The sequence below is a fragment of the Brassica oleracea genome, chromosome C5 (assembly GCF_000695525.1).
Source record: "Brassica oleracea var. oleracea cultivar TO1000 chromosome C5, BOL, whole genome shotgun sequence".
Classification (NCBI taxonomy): domain Eukaryota; kingdom Viridiplantae; phylum Streptophyta; class Magnoliopsida; order Brassicales; family Brassicaceae; genus Brassica; species Brassica oleracea.
In genome coordinates, this window is record NC_027752.1 from 38452728 (window position 1) to 38452949 (window position 222).

Consider the following 222-nt stretch of genomic DNA (forward strand, 5'->3'; position numbering starts at 1 on the left):
ACAACTGCATGATCTATTGGGGAGATGATGAGAAGCTAGAAGAATGTCGATTCTGCAAGAAACCACGATTCAAGCCGCAAGGATGGAGACGTAATAGGGTACCGTACCAAAGAATGTGGTACATACCAATTACAGACAGATTGAAAAGATTGTATCAATCAGAGCAGACTGCTGGAAAGATGAGATGGCATGCCGAGCATACTCAGACGGATGGTGAGATGA